Raw genomic sequence first — 19,850 nt, 5'->3', positions numbered from 1 at the left:
CTTCCTCAAATTTCAATCGATATTCAAACGGTTTGGTTTGTTATATAAAAAAACAAACAGAAGTATGTATTTATGATATTAATGATGAATAATCATTTTATGTTCAGGGGTGGTTCTAGGTGCGGGGTCACAGGGGCCGTGGCCCCGCCTCTAATTTGATTGGCCCCTGAAGTGACCCTGTTCTGTCAATCAACTGGCGAGAAGAACAACCGGAGAATTCAATAATCACTGGTGCAGTTCCACCCCCAAACTGTTGGTGGCAGTGCGCTTGTTAGCGATGTTAAGTTGTAATTTGTTTGGTAAGATAGTGTAACCGGCAGAATGGAGTAGCTGTAAGTGGGAGACTTTTACTTTGACGCTCATAGAGAGCCCTTGAAATCTTGCGTTGGGTCCCAAAGTATCGTTTGGTCTCATTAGCGGTTTGCAGTACATGAGTTGTAGCATTCGCCAGGGCACCATCGTCAAGTTGGCTGGTGAGGTCTAGAAGTCTTCAGTTACACTACGAGTGAAACTTTTGAAGCTTTGAAATATCACTCCAACAGTGAGGCGAAATTACTAGCCTTCAACGTGCATGGTTGTTGGTGAGTAGGCTATGTAATTTGATTAAGGGTTTTGTAAGACCTGGGTTGGTGAATGCGGGACTGATGACCGTAATTGTTTAGGTATAGCTGGTATCCGAGAGAAGCCAACAAGACGTATGCGGTGTGCCCTCGGTGGTTTGTGTGGTCAGGTATGCACGCGCACACCACACACACACTTACACCTTCACGCACATCGATGCTGTGTCAGTACGATATTGTTTGTGTTAGGCAGTAAACCTTGCTAAAATTGAACTGCGTTGTAGATGCAAGCCGTACCAGCGGGGAAGTTGGGCCAGGAGCTGGAGTAAGCTAATTGGCATGACGCCACCATAGCGCAGGTAGGCCACGAGCCTTAAGAAAAAAAATTTAACATGTAGCACATTCAGGACACATTCTTTTGTATGCATTGTATCAATGTGTGTTTTAGGATGGTGTACAGTGGTGGCAGAACGTTAACAGTCACTGTTTTGCTTTCATTTGTTTTATATTTTTATTATGTTATTTTCTTGGATCGTGCCGGTTTCCTTGGTTAGGAATTTTACTGAGTGCCCATCTAGCCTTGGCATATGCAGCTGCTCTATACTACCCTGGGGTCAGGGAGCATAGAATTTGCTTTGCTTATTTGTTTTGTTTTGGGAGAATCCTCACTGGGTTTGTTGTGTTCTAACAAGAGTGATATACCGTGTGCAGTGGTTTGAATCCTCTTAAGTGTGTACGTTTCTTATCTGACTTTGGGTCATGTTGCTGTGAATTAATGGACTGGTGTGAATTTAACTAATAAGGGTGTGTAACCAGTGAGTGAAGATTTCTACCCTTCTTTGTGATTTTCTTTATCCCTGTACTCTAAGCCAAGTTGCATGTGTCTTGTGTTGACCAACCAAATTATTGGCTGTGCTTTTATAATAAAAAGAGAATATTAAAGATTAAAATTTTATACTTTTAAACCTATTCTTTAATAAAGAAGTTGTACTTTCTCAGCACTGTTTGGGTTCCTGTGTGCCTTATTTCTAAACCGTTGTCTGCTAGTGAAGGGTCACAAATGGCATAGTCGGCTATTTTTCTGTGCTGAGATAGGACAACGGGCACCTACAGTTGGCTTACAGTCTTTGTATATTGGTGGCACTCAGTGTTTTTGTTCCATTCCTTTGGTTTGTATTAAGCAAAACAGTGGCTATTGACTGAAGAGCAGCGCTATTAAGGAAGACTGGAGAAGGAATGCCTGCAAGTTTAGTGGGTGAATAACTGGCTTGGTAACCATGTCTGACCCAGTTAATATGGAAGAACAAATAAGACTTTTGACTGAATGTGTGCAACAACTTCAGGCTGACAATGATCGGCTGAGAGCCTCTGAAGCTAGTGCTACTTCTAGGTCAGAATCTGCTAGTAATTCATCACAGCAGGCTGGCCCCAGTGACTTAACTGACACTCATAATCCTGGTTCAGACCGATATGTATTCATACCAAGGGAGAGGAAATGCCCTAGGTTTTCGGGCAACTCCTCAGACGGGTTGACAATTGAAGATTGGGTTGAGGAGATGCGCAGGTCCTTGGAAAGTCACCACATGCCTCCCTCAGAACAAGCATTGTTTGTTTATGACCATCTAGATGGTGAAGCAAAAACTGAAATCAAATTCCGCCCTGTGGCAGATAGAAAAGACTACAACCGAATCTTTGACATCTTGCTAGAACTATACGGCTGTTCACAGTCATATATTGGATTACAGAAACAGTTTTTTTCAAAGGAGACAGTTGGAGGGGGAGTCGTTAAGAGAATTCTCACATGCATTGCTGTCTTTAATGGAGGTTATTAAACGTAGAAGTCCCACAGCTATTGCTAATAGTGACCATCTGGTACGGGACCAATTCATAGAACATGTTAGAGATAGCATGCTTCGAAGAGAACTAAAACGATCATTGCAACTTAATCCTAATGCTTCCTTTCTAGCCATCCGTAGTGAAGCCATCCGATGGGTGGAAGAAGGTGAACATGTTGGTGCCCCTTGGGCCCGTGCATACTCCTGTGATACTCAAGCAGAGGTGATGGGTGAGTGTAAAGTGGATAGTCAAACTGTAATGACTAAGCCCTCTAATGACTGGTTAGAGTTGAAAGAGACCCTTTGTAAACAACAAGCTCAACTAGATCTTTTGTTGAAACATTTTGCTCTGACTTGCACACACCCTCAGACTACAGCAGCAGCCATGAGTAGACCAGCTAAAATTTACCGCTACGACCCAACAGGGAAGGCCATCTGTTTGAAGTGTAATCAAGTTGGCCATATTGCAAGATTTTGTCGGAGTGGGCGGGGGCCAAGTAGTGCTACAAGGACAGCCAAACATCACATTCCACAGGGGGTGTGGGAGCTAGCACAGCAGACATACAGGGAAACTAGTCCCCACTGGTGTAGTGAGCCACACACCAGAAACGGGTAACATCGGTTCAACCGTACCTTTAAGTTCTCTCAGTAAGCTTATGGGGGAGTGTCCAGTGGTAGAAGTTGTAATGCAAGAGACTACTGTTCCATGTTTACTAGACACTGGTTTGATGGTGACAACACTTACAGCAGAGTTCTTTCACAAACACTTTCAGTCATTGTCGGGACAGCTCCAACCATGTCGCTGACTTCAACTCAGAGCAGCCAATGGGTTACAAATTCCGTATTTGGGGTACTTGGAGGTGGACATCCACATCCTGGGTAGAACACTTACGAACATGGGTGTTCTTGTAGTTCAAGACTCGAGTGACCCTTACACAAAAACACAAAAGTCTAGAGTACCAGGGCTGTTGGGGATGAATGTAATTAGCCAGTGTTACAATGAACTGTTTCAACAGCATGGCTCTGCTTTGTTTCAAGCTCCTACTGTCCAGGCGGCAGGGGAGGTGTGGAAGCAAGCATTTACAGAATGTCATCAGTGGGATTGTTTGCCACCTACCGGGTGTCTGGGGGGAGTTAAAGTAGCGGGGCGCGCTTCTGTGTGTATTCCAGCTGGCTCTGTTAAGCTAGTTTCAGCCAGAGGCAACCAGCACGTAGGGCCCTTGGCTAATGCTGTTTTATTTGAACCTACAGATACTTGTCTTCCTCCTGGCATCCTAATGTCTAGGGCTTTGGTATCTTTGCATCAGGGAGAGATATCAGTGCCGGTGGTCAATGTTGAAACCAGAGACGTGTGACTTCCATCTCATACTATGCTGGGTCAACTCTTTTGTGTCACCAAGCAGATAAACAGCCAAGTCTTAACATTTGAAGAAAAGACAGATAATGGTGGGTGTGTGGCAGTTGTATGATCGTTGAGTGTAGAACAGAATGCTCTCGACCTGTCTCACTTGTCCTGGCCAGCCTTGTCTCCTGACCAACAAGAAGAAGGGAAAGCACTGTTCCAGCAGTATAGCACAGTGTTTAGTCAGGGGGAGGGTGATGTTGGTTGCACTAGCTTAATAGAGCACGAGATCCCCGTAGTCGATGAAACACCGGTACGACAACGCTACCGTAGGCTCCCACCATCCCAATACAAGCAAGTTAAGGCTCATATCCAAGACCTGTTGGAGAGAGACATTGTCCGGGTGAGCTGCAGCCCCTACTCTGCCCCAATAGTAGTGGTACAGAAAAAGGATGGATCCATTCGACTATGTGTGGACTATCGCCAACTAAATGCAAAGACCAGGAAAGATGCCTATCCCTTACCATGGATAGAAGAATCCCTGGATGCATTGGCGGGTGCAACGTTGTTCTCCACTCTAGACTTAACAGCTGGGTATAATCAGATTCCAATGGCTGAAAAGGACAAACAGAAGACGGCGTTCTGCACACCCTTCAGCCTATTCGAATTCAACTGTATGCCATTCGGACTTTGTAACTCACCAAGTACATTTCAACGTCTAATGGAGCGAATATTTGGAGATGAGCGCTATGCTGCCCTCCCACCACATTTCCAACTCCTGTAGCAGTAGGCAGCTAGCTAACACTGAAGAGATTTTCACATTTCTTGTATTTATCTTTTTATTTTCATTCATTCTTCATTCACTGTAAAATTACAAAAAAAAAGAAAAGCATACATAAACTTCACATACTAAAACTTGCACTCAAACATAACAACACACTGCATCTTTTAGTTTCCATGGACATTACAAGCCTTGTTCGACTAGCATCAAAATACTAGGAAACAAACATCTTATTAATTACCAGAAAACTAAACTATCAGATTTTACCATAATTTCAACTCATTATGTTCAAACACAAAATACATAGGCTACTTACAGACATAAATCGTCCAGAGCTCAAGTGTGTGTAAAAAACAACAATGCATGACAGCGTGGCGTTATGAAGTCGTGGAGTCAGACTCAACAATTTAACAGGAAGTGGAACCCATGCATCCGATAGTGCTATTGCACATTAAGTCCACTAGGTGGCAGCATCCACCAGACCAACTGACCAAACTACATATAACCCAATATCCTTTTCAAAAGGCAGAATACTCCCCGCTTGACATATTACTATTATGCCACTATAAACTTTAACCTTAACACAAATTTCACTCAAAACTTCAAAAGGATACGGTCTTCTAGCTTTCTTCTGAAAGGAGAATGACGATCTCTGAGATAGGTCTCAAAAGTACTTTCACAGTTCCATCTTTCACAATCTTCACTTCCACCTTCCGGATCCTCTTGTCCCCACTGGGAAGAGTGTTGACAATCACTCCCACAGGCCATTCGTTCCTGTGGGCTTGACTGTCCTTGAGCAGGACGATGTCGCCGGTCTTGACACTTGGCCTTTTGTCGGTCCACTTGCGTCGGCCCTGAAGCGTGGACAAGTAGTCTCTCCTCCATCTCTTCCAGAAGGTGTTTGTGAGGCACTGGACATGCTTCCACTGCTTTCCATGTAATTCTGCCAGCTGGAAGTTGCCAGAAGGCGCGGAGACTGAGCTTATCTTCTGAGTCAGAAGCATCGCTGGAGTAAGAACTGTGGGTGCGTCTGGGTCAGAGGACACGGGCACAAGGGGCCTCGCATTCATTATAGCCATGACTTTGGCCAAAAGAGTGCTCAACACCTCGTGTGTCAAGCGAGTGTGTCCTGTCTGGAGCAGCATGGCATCCAGGATGCGCCTGGCAACACCAATGAGCCTTTTCCAAGCCCCCCCCATATGTGAAGAATGTGGCGGGTTGAAAAGCCATGAGCACCCCCTGCTTTGGAGGTAAGCTGTTACTGTTGGGCCTTCCATGTCAATGCCCAGCTCTTTACAGGCTCCAACAAAGTTAGTCCCTCTGTCAGAGCGGAGAAGCCTGGCTGGACCACGGATGGTGAAAAATCTTCTCAGGGCGTTGATAAAGCTGTCTGAAGTCATGGACTCAACGAGCTCAAAGTGGACAGCCCGGGTTGACATGCATGTGAAAATCACTGCCCAGTGCTTACTGTCTGCACTTCCTCCTCTTGTTCTGCGTGTCACAATGACCCATGGCCCAAAGACATCAAGGCCTACTAGTGGAGCAGATAACTAAAAAAATCCTTCAAATGGTGACACAAGCATGAAATTTTGCACAGATACCCTCCTGGATATACTCTTTCAGATTAGGATCCTGGCCACGTGAAAATTCAAGATGGCGACCTTTTTTCAAGATGGCCACCATCAGTATCTGGCAATCTCACACGGAGACCATATATCTGTTGAAATAAACATGCTTTTTCCATTTAAATGAATTTTAAATCATGGGATTGTGATAATGAACTGTTTCCCACAATCTACCATGTCATTCAAGATTTAAACAAAGAAGACCTCCAAGTCCAACCTAAACTATCGGAGCTAGGAGAGCCCAGCTCTGCCTGCTCCGTATCGAGCCACAGACCAGCAGTGGCACTGGGCACAGCCCAGTTATCATGGGGCCACCAAACCAGGCGAACCTGGCTCCAGCCCCAGAGAAAATAAAGAAGAGAAGAAAATGTTGTTCTATTATGCGCAATCAGCGAAGATATCCAACAACAAAAAAAAAAAATTGCATTGAACTGCATTGAAAAGAAAGCAACAGGATTCGATTTGTTTTACTTACAGTGACATCTATAACTTCTATGTTATCTTATCTCGTATCTGTTACTGCCCTCTAGTGTTATCTTAATATCTACATTAGTAATACTGTTACACAATCTTATACATATCTTATAACTATAAAACACTTATGACTAACTTAACTCTAACACTTAACTCTAAAACACACTTAACTCTAACACTTAACTCTAAACACTTATGACTAACTTAACTCTAACTTATTTGCAACTATATAAAAAACCTTTAGGCTGTAGGAAGTCACAATAATCCCAAAAGTGATGGTCTGACAACGCATGCCATCCACCAAAAGACAAACAAAATCAATGCGCAAAATTTATCTACAGTTCACATTTGCAGGAGCAGAGTGCTGTGCACACAAGGCCCAGCCTGAAGCACTTGCATCTACCACGGCAGCTGGTTTTGCAACCACATTTGGTCAGTTGCTCACAGCTCTTGGCTATGGGAGCATTGGCCGTCCAGAAAACGTGCCACTGTTCACCAGACTTCTGTCATCCCCAGTCAGCAGGACTCTCAGGTTCAGGCTGACACAGGGTTGCCTGGCCCCACACACAACCGGCCTGGTAGGCAGCACGCTTGGTATGTTGGAGAAGAGCGGCTTTGGTTGGCGGGATGGCCTCATAAGGTCGTTGCAATCACAGTCACAACTGTAGTTTATAAAAAACGGTTGAATGGGATCTGCACCACACCAACCAAGATCCACATCCAGAAACAATTGCATGTGTGTGTTAAATATGCTCAATTTACAATGGATAAATCATAATTTTCAAGGAGTAGCAGCCATTTTGGGCACCACATTGAAGGTTAACCTTCTTAAATTTATATCAGAGACAACAAAATCTGTAAAATTAGCATATAAGAGCATAAACATGGTTCACTTGGAAAATTAAATTAAGAAAAGAGGGAAAATAACAAAATTGTCACATTCGGGCAGCCATCTTGGAAAATGGCGGCCATCTTGAATTTTTGGCGTGGCCAGGACCTTTTCTAAAAGAGAGGACATTAAAGCATATTTGTGGAGAATTTCATGCTTGTGTCACCATTTGAAGGATTCTTATGAAATATGCAATTAACCGCTGCACTATACATGAGTGAAAGGAGGTTCTGGAGTGAGCCTGTCAACAGGCAGGTCTGCCATCTTCTGCTCTTGCAGACGCCCACGAAGCTTGCGGCAGGTCACACACTTGTGAATGACAGAAGACACCAGGCGTTTTCCTCCGATAATCCAGTATCCTGCTGCTCTGACGGCACCCTCTGTTATATGACGACCCTGATGAACTACTTGTTCATGGTAATGCCTCACCAGAAGTGTAGCGATGTGGTGAGTGCGTGGGATAATCAAAGGATGTTTCTCTTCCCTCGACAGGTCCGAGGTGGATCAGATGCGACCTCCGACCCGCAGCAGGCCATTTTCATCGGTCACTGAATTGAGTTTATTGAGTGGACTCTGTTTGGGTAGTGCTTTGCCTTCTCCAAGGCATTTCAGTTCATTTTCAAAGGCATCATGCTGAACAGCACAGATGATAACACTCTTTGCGTATGACAGCTCGGTTGTGGTGAGTGTATCTCGGAAGGAGCCCCACCTCTTGTGCTCCAAGCTGGCTGAACTTCCTTTGAAGGATGCTGCAACATGGATTAGCCTGGCTGTAGCTTTGCAGAGGCTTCTCCAATTAGAGAATCTTTCGAACCATTGTGAGCCCAAACGAGCATCCAGGGCTCTGGTAGCCAGGACCACAACCTCAGGCTGAATCTCAGCATCTACGTCAGGCTCCACCAGGGTGAAGACATCGGGTTCCAGGGTCTGCTCTATATGCTCACATGTGAGAAAACTGGGACCAGATAGCCAACTGCTTTGCTGTAGTTCTGCTGCAGGCATAAACCTTGTAGCATGGTCTGCAGGATTCAGATCCGTGGGGATGTAGGACCACTGGTCTGGATGGGTAGACTGTCTGATACGAGTCACCCTGTTGGATACATACACATAGAATCTTCTTGATGAATTATGGATGCAGCCAAGCACAATTCTACTGTCTGTGAAGAACCTGACAACATTCACATCGATGTCCATCTCATCTCTGATCAGCTCATACAGCTGGACAGCTAGTACAGCCGCACAGAGTTCGAGACGGGAGACGGTATGGGCAGGCCGAGGGGCCAGCTTGGACTTTCCCATGGCGAAGCCCACATGTGGTTTGTTGTCAGCGCTGATGGCTCTTAAGTAGGCCACTTTAGTGAGTCTCTCCATGTGTTCCACTGAAACTCTTTGTCTGGGTCGAGTGGAGTGTCCCACCCTTGCTCTGCTGACAGTTCTCTCACTAATGCTTTTCCTTGCATTATTACAGGAGCGACAAACCCCAAAGGGTCATACAGACTATTAACTGTGGACAAGATACCTCTTCGTGTGTATGGCTTCTCTTCCCGAGACACTAGGAAGGTAAAGCTGTCTGTTTCTAGGTTCCAGGAGAGGCCCAGGCTTCTCTGGAGAGGGAGAGGATCCACTCCGAGTTCCAAGTCTTTCAGGTCTTTGGCCCGGTCTTCTTCAGGTAAGGCTTCCATCACCTGTGTGCTATTTGATGCCACCTTATGTAGCCTTAAATTAGACTCTGCGAGCATTTGTTTGGTTCTCATAATGAGGTCTATTGCTTGCTCAAGGGTTGCAACAGAGGTCAGCCCATCATCGACATAGAATTGACGCTCTACGAACTGTCTTGCATCAGAGCCGTATTCAGCTTCACCTCCCTCAGCGGCTCACCTCATGCAGTATATGGCAATGGCTGGGGACGGTGTATTTCCAAATACATGGACTTTCATCCTGTACTCCACCACTTTCTTGTTTAAGTCATTGTCCTTGTACCAGAGGTAACGGAGGTAGTCTCTATGATCACTTCTGACCACAAAGCAGTAAAACATTTGCTGCACATCTGCTGTAACAGCGACTAGCTCTTTTCTGAATCTAAGCAGCACTCCTAGCAGTGTGTTATTCAGATCAGGCCCGCTGAGGAGCACATCGTTTAGGCTAGTGCCTTGATATTCAGCACTCGAGTCAAACACTACTCTTATCTGACCCAGTTTCTTCAGGTGATACACACCGAATGTGGGCAGGTACCAGTGTTCTTTACCTGGCTACAGAGGTGGTGCACGCTCAGCTTGGTCGTTGTCCACCATTCTCTGCATGAACTCGATGTAATGACTTTTCACTTCTGGCTTTCTCTCCAGTGTTTTCCGGAGTGAGGCAAGACGATTCACTGCTTGTTCCCGGTTGCTGGGAAGGAGTCATCGTGGTGACCGGAACGGCAGAGGTGCTACCCAGCTGTGGTCATCATCCTGATAGACGTTGTTGTCCATGATGGTCAGGAACGCTTTATCCATTGAGAGCGCTGATTTGTCGTCATCTCTTGAGCTTTCAAAGACGGAGTGTCCCAGCCTTTCTGTGTTTGCAGACAGAGTCAACATTATCCCCATGGGTGGAGGAGAGGCATTTATGATGGTGTAACTTGCCACTGTAGTCCTCCTTCACCCGGATGTTGTTTGGACAGGGACGGAGAAAGGACGTACGGCCATTTGGTAGCACGTTTGCCTTGTACACACTGACTTTGTCTGGTTTGTGGACAGCCTCCAGGCAGACCTCACCCACGATGACCCAGCCCAGGTCGAGCCGTTTGCATAAGGAGCATTGTGTAGCCCATTGATTTGCTCCCGCACCTTATGAACTCTCAGGATGTCCCTTCCTAAGAGTAGAAGGGTGGGTGCGTCAGGGTCCACAGCAGGAATCTTGTGTGCAACTGGCTGGAGGTGAGGGTGGTTGTACGCAACATCTGGCGACGGAATTTCTGATCTATCATCAGGCACCGAGTCACATTCAATCAGTGTGAGGAGAGGGAGCTGTAGGTTCCCATCCATGGATTCAAGCATGAAGTTGTTGGCTCGCCTGCCAGAGGTTTCTATTGTCCCCGAGCAGGTTTTCAGCATGTACGGTGCTGGGCTAGCTTTGACACCAAAGAGGTTAAAAAACTCTGCCTTTGTGAGTGACTTGTTACTCTGTTCGTCGAGTACTGCATACATCTTGATTGCTTTCTCTTTTTTCCCTGCAGGAAAGGCTTTGATCAGGCAAATCTTAGCGCATGAGCATGGGGTGTCTGTATTACCACAAACCTCGATGCAGTAGTTGGACACAGCTGTTGGTGTGTCTTCGTTCAGCTCCCCACTTTCCTCCTTATCCAGTTTGACACTCTCTGGGGGCGTAGGAGGACCAGGATGGAGGGCTGCTATATGTTTTTCACTACTGCACTCAATACATTTAACGAGCTCTTTACAGTCTTTTGCAATGTGCTGCATTGACCCGCAACACTTGAAGCATATGTGGTTGTCTCTCAGATAGGCCCTACGTTCTTCAATAGTCTTTTGTCTAAAGGCCCTGCACTTTTTGAGTGGGTGAGGCTTCCTATGTATTGGACACTCACGATCTGGTTGACTCGTTTTCTTCTCCGTAAAGCTGTTGTGACCATCATTGGATGTGGATGCAACATCCGTTTTATGCACGCTCACTGCAGCTTTCTGGCTGGGCTTTATGGACTTGTCAGGTCTGAACGGTGTGTGACCGCTGGAGGCAGCGAAGGCAAAGCTGGGGTCGTTTCTCACTTTGGCCTGTTGGCGGACAAACTCTGAGAAGACGGGGAAAGGAGGGAAAGCTACACCGTGTTCTTCTTTGAATCTGGACCCCTTGGTTATCCATTTCTCTTGAAGGCTATAGGGCAACTTTTCCACTATGGGATTTACCCCGCGGGCTGTATCCAAGAAGGCGAGGCCGGGTAGAAAGCCATCTGCCTTGGCGCATTCCAGTTCGAGCAGGATGTCACCCAGTTCTCGGAGCTTGGCGCTGTCTTTATTTGTTAGCTTAGGGAAATCTTCTACCCTTTTAAGCAGTGCGTGTTCGATGACCTCTGGTGTGCTGTAGCAGTCTTCCAGGCATTGCCACACCATGCTGAGGCCAGCGGCAGGATTGAGAGTATGCACTGAGAGAATTCTCTTCGCCTGTTCTGCTGAATCGGCTCCAAGCCATTTGACTAACAAGTCTAACTCTTCTCTAGGTGACACATTTAAATCTTGAATGACAGTCACAAAAGATGCTTTCCACGACCAGTAATGTTCAGGGCGGTCATCAAACTTGAGGAGGCCCGAGCTCACTAGCTCTAGACGCATAAGATACCTGGCGAGGTCTTGTGCTTGCTGCGGCTCATGTGTGGTATCTCTGTATGAGTTGGTGGGTGGAGATTGGGGGTTCACCGTGCTATGTTGTACTGGTTGTGGTTCTCCGCCAAACAGCGTTACATGTTGCTGGACATAGTTACCGACTCGATCAGCTGCATTGAGAGAGTTTTCTGGAACATGCGGTCTGTAGCGTTTCTCCCCGCTTTCAATCTCCTCCTCGTAGGCAGCTGCTTCAGCTTTGGCGGCAGCCGCATCCTTTTTGCAGCTGAGGATGTGGAGGCTGGCTTCGAGTTCAGCTTTCTGCCTCATCACATTAGCTTCGAGTTCGGCAAAACGTAGCTTGGCCTGCGCAGCTTTCGATTTAGCGCGTGCTCTGGCGGCGGCTGTCGACGTTGACCCGCTGCTGGAACACTTTGATGGTTGATAGAATTTTTGTGACCAGGCATCCTGTGTTTCAAATGAGTCTCCTATTCTAGATGGCTCTGGAACAGCTGCATCTTGTTGAACTGCCTCTTGCTCTTGTCTGCTTGATTGTAGACTCATGTCCTCGCTAGTCTTCTTACTTGAGCCTGCTGTGCTGTTTTCTTTTTACTGGAGCCCGCTGCGCTGATGTCTTTTTACTATGCTGCCCTCCCACCACATTTCCAACTCCTGTAGCAGTAGGCAGCTAGCTAACACTGAAGAGATTTTCACATTTCTTGTATTTATCTTTTTATTTTCATTCATTCTTCATTTACTGTAAAACTACAAAAAAAACAAGAAGCATACATAAACTTCACATACTAAAACTTGCACTCAAACATAACAACACACGATTCTTTAAATTCGTTTCTTAAGACAAGGATTTTTTAAGATGTTACCTTGACAGTTTCGGCGATAAACTTCCGCCTTCTTCAAAACAGTCGCCAGATGTTGAGTGGTGATGTGCCTTATCAGCTGATGTTACTCTAAGGAGGCGTGAACGTCCCGCCCAATTTGACAGGTAGTTCACGCCTCCTGCTGTCAGGTCGCTCCTCCAGGACGGCGCTCCAGGTGTGCGACAGCGCGTACGCTCCCTCATCCCGGTTCATCGTTCTCTGCGCACGCTTGCGTATCTTCATTGCCTCTAAAATCCAACGCTGGAATCTATTTTCTTCAGCGCGAATGACTCTGGCCTCTTCCCAATTCATTATATGATTTTGCCGTTTACAGTGGTCTGAAATGGCTGATTTTAAGTTTTCTTGATGTGCTTTTTCTTTTTCGGATCTTGTGAATCTTTTTGTTGTTTCTTTTTCACATTCTATTTGGTGTTCTTTTTTCGAGTATGGAAGTATCTGCCCGTTTCGCCAATATAAACTTTATTACATGAACGGCAAGGGATTTCATATATGACGTTGCATTTATTGTCCAGTTGTATTTTATCTTTGGGGTGAACTAGCAGCTGTCAGAGGTTTTTGTATGGTTTGACTGGGGTGTTGATGTGGTATTTCTTCATGGATCGTTGGATGCGTTCTGTAACTCCTTTTATGTATGGTAGTGTGACAAAGCCTCGGTTTGTTTTTTCGGTGTTTTTCCTTGTTTGTTTGTTTTTTTCCTTTGTTTGTGTCTGTAGTTTCCCTTTTCGGCTTGCCCACAGTGGATATTGGCAGTTTTTTAATGCCTGTTGGATGTGTTGTTCCTCCTCCTGTCTGTCTTTCTCCTCTGTGATGCTCTGTGCTCGGTCGTATAGTGTTCTGATTACTGACATTTTATGTGCGATGGGATGTTCAGATGTCCAGAGTAGATATTGGTCGGTGTGTGTGTGTAGGTTTTCTGTATGTTGTGATTTTAATGTTCCCTTCTTCTGTGTGGTGTATTTTTAGGTCCAGAAAAGCTATTGTCTTGTCCATTTCCTCTTCGTGTGTGAATTTGATGTTGCCTGTCTTGTCTATGGAGTTTAGATGATCCGTGAATTGTGTGTAACCTGTTTTGGTTATTTCAAGAATGTCATCAACGTATCTTTTCCAGAAGATAGGTTTGCAGTCATCCGGTGCTGTTTCTATGGCTCGGGTTTCCAGATCCTCCATAAAAAAGTTGCATAGAGTGGCAGATAGCGGGTCCCCCATTGCAAATCCCTCTTTTTGTCTGTAAATTGTGCCTCTGAATTGGAAATATGTGGAAGTGAAAATGAAATGTAATAGTTTTATGTCCTGTGCTGTAAGTTTTGTACGTTTTTTCAGGGTTCTGTCTGCTTTTAACTGGTTTTCTACTATGTTGAGAGTGTTTGTGACCGGTCATTTTGTAAAGAGGGATATGACGTCATGTGATACGAAAATTTCATCTTTTTTAATCTTGATTTCCTTTAGTTCTTTCGCCAGTTGTTTTGAGTTTTTGCAGTGGTATTCCGTGAGTCCGAGGAGTGGTTTAATTATGTCTGCCAGTGTCTTGGAAAGGTTGTAAGTAACTGATCCTATACTGTCTACTATGGGTCTTAGTGGTGCTCCGGGTTTATGAATTTTCGGTGTGCCGTATATCCGGGGGGTGATGTCTGCTGTGGGGATGAGGTGGTTGTATGTTTGTTTATCGATTTTATTGTTGTCCATTAACGGTTTGAGTAATAGTTTTAGTCTTTTTTTCTTTTCCTCCGTCGGGTCTTTTTTGAGTATTTCATGTGTGTTTGGGTCCGTGAGCATTTCATTCATTTGTTTTTCGTATTGATTAGTGCCCATGATAACCGTGGTCCTCCCTTTATCAGCCGGTAGTATTGTTATTTTCTTGTTCTTTGTGAGTGTTCTGATGGCTTCCATTTCCTGTTTAGTTGTGTTTCTGGGTGGCGGTTTAGCTGAGGTGAGGATGCCTGCTATTTCGTTTCTTAATGCGGCCTTCTGTCCTTGGTCCTGTAACATGTTGCATGCTAGTTCCGTGGCTAATATGAATTCTTCATGTGGGATTTTATTTGGTGTGATGGCATAGTTTAGTCCCCGTGAGAGTATAGTGTGTTCTGCTGTTGTTAGTGTGTGTTTAGACAGGTTGCAAATCCATTTTTCATTTATTTGCTTGTCCTTGCATTTATTTTGTTTCTTTTTGATAAGTCTATTTAGTTTTTTTTAATATGGCGTGTTTTTGTTTTTGAGAATTCTTGTTCTTGTATTATATTTAGATGTTCTTCCATATTTTTTTCCATGTCTTTGCTGAGTTTGTACCGGCGTTTGAAATCTTGTGTTCTTTGTGTTATTTCTGTATTTAAGTTGTTGATTTTGTTTGTCGTGCATCTAATTCTTTCTCTTACCAGAGTCATTCGCGCTTTTTCGATGGCCCTTTCCGCATTTCTTGTTGGAATTGGATTTTTTATGTAGAGGCTTGCTGGAATGATGCCTTCGTCCCGGCAGCGGAGATTGAAGCGGAGATGATTTCTTTGTCGCGCCAATTTTTTCTTTAGCTTTTCCAGGTAGCTTACCTCTTTGGCACAATCTTCTCCATAACTTATTTCTAATATGTAGTGAAAGTTCATTATGTCTACCTATTGAAACTATTCTTTAAATTCGTTTCTTAAGACAAGGATTTTTTAAGATGTTACCTTGACAGTTTCGGCGATAAACTTCCGCCTTCTTCAAAACAGTCGCCAGATGTCGAGTGGTGACGTGCCTTATCAGCTGATGTTACTCTAAGGAGAATGCTTAATTACAGTTCAATGAAATTGGAGCTCTTGGGGTTAAAATGGGCTGTCTCCGAAAAATTCAGAGAATATCTGTTGGGCACCAAGTTTACCGTCTTCACCGATAATAACCCCCTAAGCTACCTCCAAACTGCCAAACTTGGAGCTGTAGAGCAGCGTTGGGCCTCACAACTTGCCCTGTTTGATTTCAAGATCAAATACCGCCCTGGGGGTGCTAACCAGAATGCAGACGCGCTATCTCGGCTGAGTGATTATCCTGGTCCGGTGGCCATAGGAGAAGTGACTTCAGGAGTAGCTGTCCCTATACCCCGAAGGGGACGTTCCGTGATGCCGCCATGTCCAAGCTTGGTCTCTGCAATTGATGCCTTCCCGGTGCACCAGGAAGTGGACCTGCTGGCATTACAAGCAGCAGACCCCACCATTCGTGCCTTTTTGGTCTACTGGCAGCGAGGCCATCCCCCTTCAGCAGAAGAACGAGTCACAGAGATGAAGCCAGTCTTAGAACTACTGAAACAATGGAAGAACATCAGAGACCAGGGTGGAATACTGTACTGGCGCACCCATATGCCCGGAGAGAGGACTGAAGTGCTGCAGCTATTACTACCTGAGGTGTTGAAGACTGAAGTGTTAACGGCTCTCCATGACAATCATGGTCATCAGGGGTGTGAACAAACTACCCATCTGGTCCGACGAAGGTGCTACTGGCCACAGATGAAAAGGGAGATAGAAGAGTGGTGTCAACAGTGCTCTCATTGTGGAACAGCAAAAGCGGTCCATCCTAAGGTGAGGACCTTCCCTGGCTCACTGCTGGCCTCAAAGCCACTAGAAATTGTAGCCATTGACTTCACGGTATTGGATCGAGTAATGGATGGACGAGAAAATGTCCTAGTAATCACCGATGTCTTCTCTAAGTTCACACAGGCGTTTCCAACACCTGATCAGACGGCCAGCACTGTAGTGCATGTGCTCCTTGAGAAGTGGTTTTACACCTATGGGATTCCCCAACGGCTGCATTTGGACCAAGGTCTCAATTTCGAGGGGGAGATGCTGAAGGCCCTGTGTAAAGTGTACAGTGTGGAGAAGAGCCGGACCTCTCCATATCGCCCCGAAGGCAATGGACAATGCGAAAGGTTTAATCGGACCATGCATGACCTCCTCCTACGAACTCTGCCCCCTGATAAGAAGAGGAGATGGCCACAACACCTCCCGCGACTACTGTTCGCGTACAATACTACTGTGCACCAGTCAACAGGCCATTCACCCTTTGAGTTGATGTTCAGACGTAAGCCCCGGCTGCCAATAGATGCGCTCCTGGGAACAGCAGAGGAAAGCTGTGGAGAAGGTTCTGTTAGTGAATGGGTGCAGGATCAACAAGAATTCCTCCAGTTTGTGTTTGCCAGTGCGGAGAAACAGCTCAAATACGCAGTGGCGCAATGTATCCAGCAGCAACAAACCGGGGTGGCTCCGATACTCCCTGTGGGCACCCTGGTCTACCAGAAGCGACATGCCCCCGGCTGGAATAAGATCCAAGACATCTGGGATAGTACCCAATACAAGGTGATGAAGTGCCTGGATGATGTTGGCCGTGTTTACACAATTCTCCCAATGGATGGCCAAGGCCCAGCAAAGAACATGCATAGGAGTGAATTGAGAGTAGTTCCGGGACAAACCCTTCCCCAGAGCTTGGCTGTTCTTTCGGAACAGGAGCTCCCGGAAGCTCAAGAGTGTCCTAACCAAGACGATAGCAGTGACCAGGGCGAGGACGAGGGCCAGTGGGCGATGCGGTGGGGCGGATCGCCATCACGAGCAGCAAAACCTCCACAGCTGGGCCAGACTACGAGTCTCCCGGTACAAACACTGTCACGTCCGAGAGAGGAAGACCCCCAGAGAGAAGCTCGGCAGTAACCTCACCCCACATTGGTGAGAACAATGTAGGGTGGGGATGTACGCAGCATGAGGCCACCCGACCAACTGAAACAGGCCCTCTGGATAGGGGACTAACGACTCGGTCATCCCAGTCGCCAGCAATCCTCAGACGGTCAACCCGAACGACTGCAGGCGTCCATCCCAACCCCTACAATCTCCCCCGCCCAGTGGCCCAACCATCGGGGTCCATTGGGGTTGCAACTCATCCGGTGACAAGTAGATCTGTAGGGTGCTATTTTAGACCATGGCAGCAGTCTTCGTGTATGTCACCGGGACGGTGACTTTTTAAAGGGGGGGTGGATGTAACCGGCAGAATGGAGTAGCTGTAAGTGGGAGACTTTTACTTTGATGCTCATAGAGAGCCCTTGAAATCTCGCGTTGGGTCCCAAAGTATCGTTTGGTCTCATTAGCGGTTTGCAGTACATGAGTTGTAGCATTCGCCAGGGCACCATCTTCAAGTTGTCTGGTGAGGTCTAGAAGTCTGCAGTTACACTACGAGTGAAACTTTTGAAGCTTCGAAATATCACTCCAACAGTGAGGCGAAATTACTAGCCTTCAACGTGCGTGGTTGTTGGTGAGTAGGCTATGTAATTTGATTAAGGGTTTTGTAAGACCTGGGTTGGTGAATGCGGGACTGATGACCGTAATTGTTTAGGTATAGCTGGTATCCGAGAGAAGCCAACAAGACGTATGCGGTGTGCCCTCAGTGGTTTGTGTGGTCAGGTATGCACGCGCACACCACACACACACTTACACCTTCACGCACATTGATGCTGTGTCAGTACGATATTGTTTGTGTTGAGCAGTAAACCTTGCCAAAATTGAACTGCGTTGTAGATGCAAGCCGTACCAGCGGGGAAGTTGGGCCGGGAGCTGGAGTAAGCTAATTGGCATGACGCCACCATAGCGCAGGTAGGCCACGAGCCTTAAGAAAAAAAAATTAACATGTAGCACATTCAGGACACATTCTTTTTTATGCATTGTATCAATGTGTGTTTTAGGACGGTGTACAGTGGTGGCAGAACGTTAATAGTCACTGTTTTGCTTTCATTTGTTTTATATTTTTATTATTTTGTTATTTTCTTGGATCGTGCCGGTTTCCTTGGTTAGGAATTTTACTGAGTGCCCATCTAGCCTTGGCATATGCAGCTGCTCTATACTACCCTGGGGTCAGGGAGCATAGAATTTGCTTTGCTTATTTGTTTTGTTTTGGGAGAATCCTCACTGGGTTTGTTGTGTTCTAACAAGAGTGATATACCGTGTGCAGTGGTTTGAATCCTCTTAAGTGTGTACGTTTCTTATCTGACTTTGGGTCATGTTGCTGTGAATTAATGGACTGGTGTGAATTTAACTAATAAGGGTGTGTAACCAGTGAGTGAAGATTTCTACCCTTCTTTGTGATTTTCTTTATCCCTGTACTCTAAGCCAAGTTGCATGTGTCTTGTGTTGACCAACCAAATTATTGGCATTGCTTTTATAATAAGAGAATATTAAAGATTAAAATTTTATACTTTTAAACCTATTCTTTAATAAAGAAGTTGTACTTTCTCAGCACTGTTTGGGTTCCTGTGTGCCTTATTTCTAAACCGTTGTCTGCTAGTGAAGGGTCACAATAGCAATAGCTTTGACCTGTTTATTCAAAGCTCAAGATTTTGTGTTAATCTTAACTATCGTGTTTGGCAGGTATAGACACAGAGAGAGCATGAAAAGAAAGACGCAGGGAATTCAGCAGTTTCTTATCAAAAGAAAAACTGAAAGTGAGGGTTTAAATGAGGGCAGCACAAGTACGCAGGCACCAGCGCCACAGGACGGTCAACAACTGCAGTACCAGTCTGCTAGCCCAAGCCCCTTTTCACCAGGTCAGAGAAAACATGATGTAGTAGGCAAAACCAGATGTCTACAAATAATACAATGTATTGTACCGGTATTTCTGGAAATGGTATTAATTGAGATTGCATAGAGGAGAAATGCACAGTTTAAGGGTCTACTTTAGTTCTAGACTTGTATGTAGTTCAACTGTAGCTGTAATAGTAACCCTCTAGGTAATGATGCCATGTTGTATGGGTGTAATGTACTTAATTGCATTTTATTTATTAAAATTACTAAATTGGTAGTTGTCAGGTGGCATTTTGAATAGAAATACGGGTTATTTATTTTGTGACATATTTCTGTATTAGCTCTATCGGATGGTGCAGGTTCAAATGATGAAAGGATTTGGATGAATTTGTCAGGTGTTTTAGCTCAAAGCATGGCAATCGGAGAATTCTTCTTTTCTGAAGTGTGTGTGAGAGAGAGAGAGAGAGAGAGAGAGAGAGAGAATGAGATGTTGTTGCACCTACAGTTAAAAGCTGTTGCTCCTCTGTTATCCTATGTGCTCCTATCCTATATGTTGTTGATTGTTTTATGTGCCCTTTATGCACACAGAATGAATAAAAAAAGAATTATTACAA

At 45.4% G+C, this 19,850-nt stretch overlaps 2 long non-coding RNA genes across 2 annotated transcripts; both read left to right on the top strand.

Moving 5' to 3' along the window:
• The first annotated feature begins 314 nt into the window (after window positions 1-314).
• LOC132866774 (uncharacterized) lies at window positions 315-900 on the top strand. The gene is made up of 3 exons (XR_009650625.1): window positions 315-581; window positions 663-730; window positions 845-900. It is a non-coding gene; the product is annotated as an uncharacterized LOC132866774 (long non-coding RNA).
• A 16,432-nt stretch (window positions 901-17,332) lies between these two features.
• LOC132866775 (uncharacterized) lies at window positions 17,333-18,292 on the top strand. The gene is made up of 3 exons (XR_009650626.1): window positions 17,333-17,974; window positions 18,056-18,123; window positions 18,238-18,292. It is a non-coding gene; the product is annotated as an uncharacterized LOC132866775 (long non-coding RNA).
• Window positions 18,293-19,850: the final 1,558 nt, after the last annotated feature.

This window comes from Neoarius graeffei, chromosome 18 (assembly GCF_027579695.1).
Source record: "Neoarius graeffei isolate fNeoGra1 chromosome 18, fNeoGra1.pri, whole genome shotgun sequence".
Classification (NCBI taxonomy): Eukaryota; Metazoa; Chordata; class Actinopteri; order Siluriformes; family Ariidae; genus Neoarius; species Neoarius graeffei.
The sequence above is the reverse complement of the archived record's forward strand: the minus strand, read 5'-3'. Positions and strand labels throughout refer to the sequence as shown.